This window comes from Cucurbita maxima, unplaced genomic scaffold, assembly GCF_002738345.1.
Source record: "Cucurbita maxima cultivar Rimu unplaced genomic scaffold, Cmax_1.0 Cma_Scf00033, whole genome shotgun sequence".
Lineage (NCBI taxonomy): Eukaryota > Viridiplantae > Streptophyta > Magnoliopsida > Cucurbitales > Cucurbitaceae > Cucurbita > Cucurbita maxima.
This window is the reverse complement of record NW_019272049.1, coordinates 876,633-887,401: the sequence shown is the minus strand read 5'-3', so window position 1 is coordinate 887,401 and position 10,769 is coordinate 876,633. Positions and strand designations below refer to the sequence as shown.

The 10,769-nt window shown below is 35.6% G+C and overlaps 1 long non-coding RNA gene across 3 annotated transcripts; it reads left to right on the top strand.

The window, feature by feature from the left end:
* Positions 1-327: 327 nt before the first annotated feature.
* Positions 328-5,344, top strand: LOC111467308. 3 transcript variants are annotated; one of them, XR_002714510.1, is made up of 4 exons: positions 328-514; positions 1,581-1,736; positions 4,751-4,856; positions 4,940-5,344. It is a non-coding gene; the product is annotated as an uncharacterized LOC111467308 (long non-coding RNA). The 3 variants fall into 3 exon arrangements; XR_002714508.1 differs by lacking the exon at positions 1,581-1,736; XR_002714509.1 differs by lacking the exon at positions 328-514 and having other exon boundaries at positions 1,559-1,736.
* Positions 5,345-10,769: the final 5,425 nt, after the last annotated feature.

The following is a 10,769-nucleotide window of genomic DNA, read 5'->3' as shown; positions in this document are numbered from 1 at the left end:
AATATATAAGATTTATAAGTATACCTCATTCCATATAATTTACTTCATCATATAAAATATTTAGTTTTTAAAATATAAATTTGGGCTAAATATTTAGAATTAAAATTTTAAATAAAATAAATAACCCTAAAATTTAGAATTAAGATTTATTATAAAATAAATTTAAAACCCTAAAATTTAAAGTATATGAATCAAAATTACATTAATAATTAAATTAGTTAAATTATTTTAATAATATGATTTAAAGAAAAATAAAATAATTAATCACAATTAATTATCTAAAATGTTGATAGTATCTTAAACAAAAAACGGAGGAGAATGGAGAGGAGAGAGATCATCAGACCAAACAGACTAATTTCTAAATTTAGGCAGCACTCTCCGCTGCCGCAGTCTCCGGCTTCCGATGAAATCGCCGCCCCCCTTTCCCCTCTCCGAGCAATCACAGTGGTTCCAGCCCCTAACCCGCGTCGTTGACGAGATTGCGCCGCCGCCGCTCATTTTTCAGATTCTCGAGGTTTTATTTTTTGTTTTGTTGGGTTATGTTGGTTTATTTTCTTCCACGGAGAAAATTGTGAACAATTTTTTTCTTGTTTTTTTGTTGATTTCTTCTTCATTCAATGTTCAACTAGTCTAAATGAAAACATAAAACTAAGAATGTATACATCACAAATTAGTACCAAGAAAAAAAAAACAAAAAACAGATTGAATCGATCAATAAAAAGGAACAGTAATACATGGATTCAATAATAAAGAGGAAATTTCGTTTAAGAAAATTTGTTAGGAACCATGACACTCCATGAAATTGTTCACTTTGAGGATGAATTTCTTACTTATAAATGTAGGATCATTCTCTTACTTAGTCAACGTGGGACTTCTTTCCCAATAATCCTCCCCTCGAACAAAATACACCATAGAGCCACCCCTTAGGCCTATGAAGCCTTCGAACAACCTTTCCTTAATCGAGACTTAACTCCTTCTCTGGAGCTTCGAACAAAGTACACCCTTTGTTCAACACTTGAGTCACTTTTGACTACACCTTCGAGACTCAACTTTTTTGTTCAATATTTGAGGATTCTATTGACATAGCTAAGTTAAGGATATGGGTTTGATACCATGTTAGGAACCATGGCCCTCCACAATTGTATGATATTGTCCATTTTGAGCATAGTCTCTCATGGTTTTGCCTTTGGTTTTCCCCAAAGGCCTCATACCAATGGAGATGTATTCCATACTTATAAACCCATGATCATCCCCTTAATTAGCCAATGTCAGACTCCTTCTCGACAATCCTCAACATGCTACCCTTTCGACTATATATGTAGATGAATTGCTGCAGGGAGTCATTTAATTTTCATATGAACTGCTGTAGAGTTGTTAAATGTTCGATTAAATTCCTCTTAGAATGTTGCATTGTATCATTATTTTGTGAAATGGTGTTGGCATTAACAAGAGTGATGAAATGCAATTTAGAATGTCAATTTGCATTGCATCATTATTTTACTGTTTATTGTTTGAAATTATTCATGGCCTGTTCTTTGTCTTCTCTTTTCATAATTCCTGGATTCATGTATAAGAATCAGATTCAGCACTTGTTAGAGTTTTGATTGAAAGCTATGCCGCACCGAACACGACCTATGACTGCGCTTCTTGTATTTACTGGGCTCAATGTTGTGCTAGTATCAACCATCACTCTAGTCTATGATTTCATATGCTTTCATCCATATTGGGAAAGAAGGGTATTTTCCATTATCACTTGCAAGTTATTTGATTGTTTTTTTGCTCATGTATACAAGCTTGTTATACTTATGATAAATATGCATTGTTCTGTGTTTGGTGGCTATTTTCATTGCCATAGTTACTCTGTTTATCTTTAAAAGTTGTACTGGAGAGGGATTGTTTAGTTTCTAGTTGAGAGATCTGGTGGAGGCTATCACTTGTTAGAGAATGTTATAGTTGTGGGATCGGATTTTCAATCGGAATATGTACGGTTGAGCACTCGGAGAGGGGGGGGGGTTGGATATTTTGAGGAAACTTGAAGAACAATTATGTCCCATAATCCCACATTGGTTGGGGAGGAGAACGAAACACCCTTTGTAAAGGTGTGGAAACCTTCCCCTAGCAGACACGTTTTAAAAACCTTGAGGGGAAGTCCGACACTGGGCCATGTGCCAGTGATATGGTTGTTCCCCGAAACAGGGTAGACACGAGGCGGTGTGCCAGTAAGGATGCTAGGCCTCGAAGAGGGGTGGATTGTGAGATCCCACAATCCCACATTAGTTAGGGAGGAGAACGGAACACCCTTTATAAGGGTGTGGAAACCTTCCCCTAGCAGACGCGTTTTAAAAATCTTGAGGGGAAGCCCGAAAGGGAAAGCTCAAAGAGGACAATATGTGCTAGCGGTGAGCCTGGACCGTTACACATATTGCGAGATCCTACATCAGTTGGGGAGAAGAACGATTGTGAGATCTCATATCGGTTGCGAGGGAAAACGAAGCATTCTTTGTAAGGGTGTGGAAACCTCTCCCTAACAGACGTGTTTTAAAAACCTTGAGGGGAAGCTCGAAAGGGAAAGCCCAAAGAGGAGGACATCTGCTAGCGGTGAGCTTGAGCCGTTACACATATGAAAGGTTGATGTTCTTTAAAGCTCGACTATGTATTCTATTTTTTGCTCTATCCACTAGATAATCAATTACTATCAGAGCAACAATTACTTGATGGGGCCATTGTGTTGCATGTTTTGTAAAAGAACAACGAAGGATCTTGATCATACTCTTTTAGTTTAGTGGGTAGGTCATGTATTACCTTTCCAGAGGTTGAAGATTTGGTCTCCTACTTCATTTGTTGAACTCAAAAACAAAAAATAAGATTTATCAAGGAACATTAAGGGTATTAAATTAAAGATGTAGGATGCTTGAATTAAAGAGACAGATTAAGATTATAGGCTTTAATGGACAGACTACTGTTAATACCCAATAGTAGGAGTTGGACCAACAAAATCTTTTTAAGAGGAATAAGAGGAAGATGGAGGGCGAACGTGAATCAGTATCGAAGAAAGGAACATTTTTCTTTATGGTTAATATCGAACCATAGGAAGGAGGGATAACATTGAAGTTATTAATTATAACAGCCCACACCCATCGCTAGCAGATATTGTTCTCTTTGGGATTTCCCTTCTGGGCTTAGGTTTTAAAATGCATCTACTAGGGAGAGGTTTTCACACACTTATAAGGAAGGCTTCGTTCCCTTCTCCAACCATTGTGGGATCTCACAATCCACCCCCTTTTGGGGCCCAGTGTCCTCGTTGGCACACCGCCCGGTGTCTGGCTCTGTCCTCTTTGGACTTTCCCTTATGGGCTTCTCTCAAGGTTTTAAAATGCATCTGCTAGGGAGAGGTTTCCACACCCTATAAAGAATGTTTCATTCCCATCTCCAACTAATTCGAGATCTCACATTAATTTACAAATTTTTTATTTGAAAACGAATTTTGTTTAAAAAACATTGTCATTTGTGAGAATGATAGACCCCTGGTCCTTAAGATGCATACGCGTGCAAGAAGAAAGGGAAGGGGCCTACTGCAGAGTGGTGAATGTTGTGTTATTGTGTCTTGGAATTCCATAGTTAGTTGTTTGGCATCGTTATGGTTAAGGGAGGGAGTATATGAGTTGGGCTGCTGACCGCATTATGTATATTTTGACACTTTTGGCTGATTGAGTATTGAGAGATTTTGTAACAGCTCAAATAGCTAACAAATATTATCCTTTTTGGAAAGTGATATTGTCCTCTTTGGGCTTTCCCTTCCATGCTTCCCCCCAAAGTTTTAAAATGCATCTACTAGGGAGAGGTTTTCACACCTTTAAAAGGAATGTTTCATTCCCCTCTCCAATTGATGTGGGATCTCACAATCCACCCGCTTGAGTGTCCAGCATTCTCGCTGCCACTCCACCTGGTGCCTGGCTTTGATACCATTTGTAACAGCCCAAACCCACCGCTACCAGATATTGTCCTCTTTGGGCTTTCCCTTCTGGGCTTTCTCTCAAGGTTTTAAAACACGTCCATAGGGATAGATTTTCACACCCTTATAAGGAATGTTTCTTTTCCCTCTCCAATCGATGTGAGATCTCACAATCCATCTCCTTGGGGGTCTAGTGTTCTTGCTGGCACACCGCTCGATGTCTAGCTCAGATACCATTTGTAACAACTCAAGCCCACCGCTAAAAGATATTGTCCTGTTTGGACTTTCCCTTCCGGGCTTCCCCTTAAGGTTTTAAAACGCGTCAACTAAGGAGAGATTTCCACACTCTTATAAGGAATACTTCATTCCCCTCTCCAACCGATATGGGATCTCACAGATCTTCTTCTGCTTGTTCTTATTTTTCGTGAAAATGAACTAGGACTCGTCAAGAACATACTAAAAGGAAAACAAGAAAGAGTGGCAATGCAATCATGCTTTTATATAACTTATTGCTATAAAACAACGTAAAACTGTCCTGAAAACAGTTTTCTTCCTGGATTTCTTTGTGTTCTAACCATCCTGTTTCTTCCAACATTCCTGAGTATGTAAGTAAGCTGGCTTTGCTGCTCTTTTGTATTACACTTACCTAGCCATCTGCTTAGACAGCAAGTTCATGAGTTTTTTGCTTGACATCCACAAACATGTTTATGACAAGAACATTTATTATTATCAGATCAAAACTTCAAAAAAAGACATCTCTGTTATTTTGTGATAGATGTTCTTATATTCTGGCTGCAGAGAGAACTGTGTCATCAGCAACACGAAGCTGCGATCGGGAAGAGCGTTTAGAATACAGACGAGCATCTAAATTGCATCTAAGTTCCCCATACTGTGATCTTTGTAGGTGAGATTTTCTCTTATCCTTTCAATCATTCAAGAAATGAAGATAAGAATGGGATAAGAAAGCCCTTTGGTTGCCAACTGCAGGATTTATTGTCCACTGATTGCAGAATTGGACCATTAGATTCACAAGCTGTCATGGTTGATATGTCATAATCAAACTACCTTCTCTTCTACACCATTTTGACTTTGTTAATATCTGCTTTGCTTGAGAAGTTTGCTCATCCAATGATATTGATAGTCTACACTAAGTTCATATGTTCTTCCACATGATCTTTTGACAAAATAGGTCTGAGAATTATGTTTTTACTTGTTGAGGTGTGTTTGCAATTATGTTGAAATGTAAGGTTATATTTGCAAATAAGGTTGCTATATGGCTTTATGTCATATGTCACCTCGTGATCAAAACACAAGTATTGGTTTCTTAGGTTTGAGATTGATATTTATTTGGTCCTTGAAGTTTCAAAATGAACGATTTTAGTCCTTAGATTTCGTAACAATCCTAGATTTTGTTCGATTTTTTTTTTTTGCTTTCTGTTGTTGGTGGGCTAACTCTCTGACTTAGATCGGTTTGCTACTTTGTAACGCCCAAGTTCACCATTAATAGATATTGTACTCTTTGGGTTTTTTTCTTTTAGGGTTTCTCTCAAGATTTTTAAAACGCGTGTCTACTAGGGAGAGGTTTCCACACCCTTGTAAAGAATGTTTCGTTCTCCTCCCCAACCAATGTGGGATTTCACAATTCACCCTCCTTCGGAGCCCAGCGTCATCTCTAGCACTCATTCCTTTCTCCAATCTATGTGGGGCCCCCCAATCCACCCTCGTTTTGGGCCCAGCGTCCTTGTTGGCACACCGTCTCATGTACACCCCCCTTCGGGGTTCAGCCTCCTCACTAGCACACCGCCTAGTGTTGGGCTCTGATACCATTTGCAACGCCCCAAACCCAACGTCAGCAGATATTGTCTTCTTTGGGTTTTCCTTGCTTCTCCTCAAGGTTTTTAAAACACGTCTGCTAGAAAGAGGTTTTCACACTTTTATAAAAAATGTTTCGTTCTCCTTCCTAACCGATGTGAGATCTCACATACTTCCTCGTACACTTTCTTCTTTATGTTTAACGTCGTCGACGGGGTACTAATGCTCGAGTTTCTCTTCTTCCTACCTTTTTGGTTTCCCTTTTTTTCTATTTCGTTTCTCTATGTTTTTTTCTTTTCTTTTTGCAGGTTTACCGTGGTGGGACTTGCAGAAGTTTCAAAATGAACGATTTTAGTCCCTAAAGTTAGAAAAAATTGTTTTAAATGGTCTCTCACTTCGGTTCATCGTTAGTTTAGCGATGAAAAAGACATGGCATTGAGATATCATTTTTTTTTTCTTTAAATTATAGACTATTTTAATATCATGTGGCATTCTTTTATTGAAGTCAAAGTTTCATTTTGGACCCTCACTTATCCTTTGCTCCCCATTGTTGGCCATGGCAGCCTTTCAACACTAGCTTCTATACTACAGAGAGTTTCAATGGCTATAACGAAGAACTCACAACCAACCATCACTGGTCTTCGAAAAGGAAAGGATTAGGAAGAAATTTGACCATAGTTGTTCAATGAATTGTATTCATAATAACCGATTCATACGGAAATTTCCCGACATGGCTCTTAAGCTTCAGATGCTCAAGTTCTTCAATCTTTGGTTTAACGAATTTGAAGGTCGTATATCTAGAGAGTGTTATATTGACCATAGTACAAACCGGCGGAGCGAATTTGTAATTGCTCTATATAACTATTGTATATTTTGCATTTTTTTTCTCGTCAGGAATTATCTCTTCATTTCAAACTTGTCATTTTATTATCAATTTGAGCATAGTTCAAGACACAAATTGTCCTATCAAAATTTGATAGGTTGATTCACGCCCTCCCAATTATGAACTATGGTGAAAAGACATTTCAAACGTTAGATCTCTCTAAATCATACCAAAAAAAAAAAAGAGAAGGGTCTAGTTGGTGCTATTTGGAGTCATGCTTCTCTCTTTTTGGTGTCTTCATAAGGGATGGAGACATTTGAATTGTATTTTGTACATAAAAAAAATTAATGTTGTTATGTACACAAATTTTAATTTTAATGTTGCTCATAACAACATCCCAAGCACTCTATCTTTGGTCATAATTGAATTAGGAGCGTTCGTGTTGAATTAAATCGAGTTGAGACATTTTTAGACCTAATTATTCAGATGGTAAATTTTAAACAATGAATCCAACCCTAATTAAGGATTGAATTAGGGTTGCTTCCTCCGGTGAACTATTAAGGATTGCATCCCGCGCATATTTTTTGGGTCAACTCAAACCCTACGAATTGGGTTGCATTGGGTTGATCATGTTTTTCGAATCATCGAGTTTTTTGAAAACCGCTAATTAAACTATTTTAGTATAAAAATATAAGGTTGATAATTATTTGAAATGGGGTTGATTTCTATGTCTAGGATTTGTTCACCATGGAAAATAATTGTTCTAAGTGCCAAAAACTTGATTTATAACAAGAAATCAATGACAATTTTAGTATAACTATCTTTTATGGAAGAAATTTCTTTCATTATACAACTTGTTTCCATGGTCTCATATCATTATGGTAGAAGAGTTCATAGACGATAAAAGAGATCACTCGGTTGGTAATCGGGTTCAAAGATGGTGGACCTCTCATATCGTTAAACGATAAAAGAAACAAAAAACAATGCATTTCACAAGAGTACACAATCAAGAACAATAAGAGTTAAATCAGTCTAAATGTACCTCTCGAGTCATTAAATATTTATATCTCAATTGACAGATGGTACATTTGTGAAGATTCAAGCTATAACCCATATTGAGAAAGATTATCTAACCCATTTGTCATACTCGGGTTGATTTTTTTTATTCCAAATGGTTCCTGATCTTTTTTAAACAATACTCAATTTAGTCCATTTTACCTTTAATGTGAGATCTCACGTCGGTTGGAGATGGGAATGAAACATTTCTTATGAGGGTGTAGAAACCTCTCCATAGCAAATGCGTTTTAAAACCGTGAGACTAACGACGATACATAACTGTTTTAACACGTGAACATACCTCTCGAACGTTACTCAACTCATCCACCTATTCTTTTTAGTTTGGTATATTGAAGACATTTTTTTGTTCATTGTACAACTTGTTCTTTTGAAAGTCTTTTTGGTGAAGTGATCTTTGAGTTGTGCTAAGTCTCTTTTAAGCAAAGGACTTGTGGGTGGTTCAAACATGGTGGACCTCTCATTTCCCTTTGTGCCTACCTATCTCTCTTCTAATCAAAGTCATTTACCTTTATTTTGTTTATAAAAAAAAGCTACCAAATATTACGAACCAACCCAAATAAATAAATAAAAAAACAACCAATTTGAACATAGTTTAGCTACGTTAATTCATCTAAACGAAAAGGTCATAAAAAGGTCCTATGTAATAGAGGGACTCACATCTCTGACCTCTTGATCGATAGTACATACATTATAAAAATATTTGTGAGTCCCTCTATTTACTTCCCCTCTAAACCTTATAATTATATATATATATATATATATATTTCGCGATAGTGCGACGTTCACTTTCCAACGACAAGTGAGCTAAGCCAATTCGTTCTTGCGTCACCAACGACCAAGCGACATATGCTCGAGTCTCTAGTCTCGATTTTAAGAGAAGGTTTTAGAAAACAAGGATAGAGAACAATTTTCGAAAGAAAGATTTTTGAAAGAGACGTTATATAAGCAAGCAAGAGAGAAATAATAACCGCTCAAGAATATAATATTGTTTTACAAAACTAGGACAAATAATGTTGTCCAATTTTGAAAGAGAGAGAGTGGGAACAGGTATAACGGTAGCTGCCCCACCAGCCCTCCACTTGCATTTGGAAAAGTGGTTTCATTTGGTGCTATAAAGGACCACTCTATTTGCCCCATTTTTCAAACTTACTCAACCTTCACTCGGTTTACGTATTCGAGTAATTCGGATAGTGTTTATGTAACCGCTTAAGTCAATTGCTAGTAGATATTGTTCGTTTTAACCTGTTACGTATCATTACTAGCCTCATGATTTTAAAATGCGTCCATTAGAGAGAGGTTTTTGCACCCTTATAAGAAATATTTCGTTCCTCTCTATAACTGATGTGGAATCTCACTGTTTACAATTCATCCCTACCCAATCCTCTATTTTCGAGTTGTTTTTTTAATTGTTTTTAAATTTTATATTAATAATGTGACACCCAAGTAAATTAGAGGTACATGAATGAACCAAGATCACATCCAACAGTGTGTACCTTCCTTTTTGGTGACTAAATTATAAGAACTTCTTGGTTAAAAACGTGTTTTGCTTAAAACAATTTTATGTTGAGTGACCTCTTGAGAATTTTCCTAATATGCATGTGAGTATGACTCGTAATAGTATGTGGGGATAGTTTTCGTTTTTTAAAAAATGAGAAGTAGGTAACGTGACCATATCACAACGGACATACGAGAATATAATAACTAAAATCTATAAAACTCAAATTTCAAATTCTCGATTATAAAAATCAAATCTTTTATTCTTAGTAATATCTTAAAAGTAGGATAGGGTTAAAGCGGTAACATATTTTTTTTTTAAAAAAAAAACCAACTTAGTTTTCCAAAAATTCAAACCTATTCCAAACCGAAGAAAAAAAAAATCTATTCCAATCGAACGTTTATAATTTGAGTTGGGTAGTCGGAGTTGGTCGAATTATGAGATTATATGAAGATTGATTCTCACTTTTCTAGGGAAAACAAGTGTAATAAATTATAAATTTTATTTGCCCGTTTAATTTTTAAGTTGTTTTATTGTAGTTATGTATTTCCTAAATGGATAATATGACTTTGAATATATTAATTAGCGTGCAAAGTACGAATGTACGGAAGCCATATAAGTTAATAGAGACTGTGATATGAACCCCAAGAGACATCAATCATACAATATGCTTCAATGAATATGTGAAAAAAATATTGTTGAAATTATCAAAAGACATTTCAATTCATGTCACATTTAAGAAGAATGACATTTCATGCTTTGAATTTTGGGTGGATTACAATTTAGAGTAATTTAGAGTTATTGTATTTTATTAATGTATTTTAAGACTCTTAATTTACTTTAGGTTACAATTACATAATGGTTAATTATAACCATTAAGTATGAATGTTACAACTCTTGGAATGTCTTTAGTAGTTTCATTTTGAGGCTATATAAAACCATGTATGTTGTATTTGTAAGTAGACTTGAAAAATATAGTAAAAGAAGCATTTGTGCTCTTCTTTAGCCAATGACTAAGTTTCTTTGCAATTCTATGTAGTTTAGGTTGCATGTAGAATCATTCAAACTCGACATGATCAATCTTGTTTGTGGAGTGATTCGAATCTCATGGAAGTGTTCTTGCCTTGAGATATTTGATCAACAAGAATCATTCAAGCTAGACATGATCGATCTTGCTTGTGGAGTGATTCAAATCTTAAACAGTGTTCTTGCTTTGAGATATTTAATTTTCACTTTTGTGTCTACAAATTATTAACCTAAAATTTTTAAATTTTTTTATTAATATCATATAACCTCGGAGCTTTGAATTTTGTGCTGTTATCGACTTTTTCAACATTTTTTTTATGTTCACGAACATTTGACACAAAATTCAATTTTATGTCTAACATATTAGGTAATATTTTCAAAGAGAGGATTATTTGTAGAGATGTCCGTGAGAGGGACGAGGAAGTTTTCCCTGTAGCTATCCTCGTCCATTTTTCATTTTTAATCCCGGTAAAATTTTCTATTTATTTTTTATAAAAATCGATTTTTACATTTATAATTTACAAAAAAAAAAAAAAAAAAAAAAAAAAAAAAAAAAAAAAAAAAAAAAAAAAAAAAAAAAAAAA